Source organism: Ctenopharyngodon idella, chromosome 24 (genome assembly GCF_019924925.1).
Source record: "Ctenopharyngodon idella isolate HZGC_01 chromosome 24, HZGC01, whole genome shotgun sequence".
Taxonomy (NCBI): Eukaryota; Metazoa; Chordata; class Actinopteri; order Cypriniformes; family Xenocyprididae; genus Ctenopharyngodon; species Ctenopharyngodon idella.
In genome coordinates this window covers 9,789,071-9,789,434 of record NC_067243.1, presented here as the reverse complement: position 1 = coordinate 9,789,434, position 364 = coordinate 9,789,071, and positions in this window count along the sequence as shown.

Sequence of the window (364 nt, the reverse complement as noted above, 5' to 3'; positions counted from 1 at the left end):
TAGCATTTTCAGCTGGCTAAAAATGCTTTGGTGGACACACGGCCTAAAGCAATAGTGAGCATCCTTAGCTAGTTAGCATCTATCTGAATCAGTAGTGGACATTGCTAGTTAGCATCTAGATAATTCAATAATGGCATTGCGTGTGTGTGGAAAACATGAGGTCAAGGGGTTAAAGTTGCCAGATGTCAGATTTTAAACCCTATATTTTCAGATCCTGCACTAGCTGAGCAACTGCCATTAAGATGAAGAGGAATGCTAACAGTTAGCTTTTTCTAGGTATTGAATGTGCGAGGCTTCCGGTGTCAGGCGGAAAAACTGTACAAAACAGTATGTTATGCTGCTTGTTGTCATGTTTAGGGGTGTG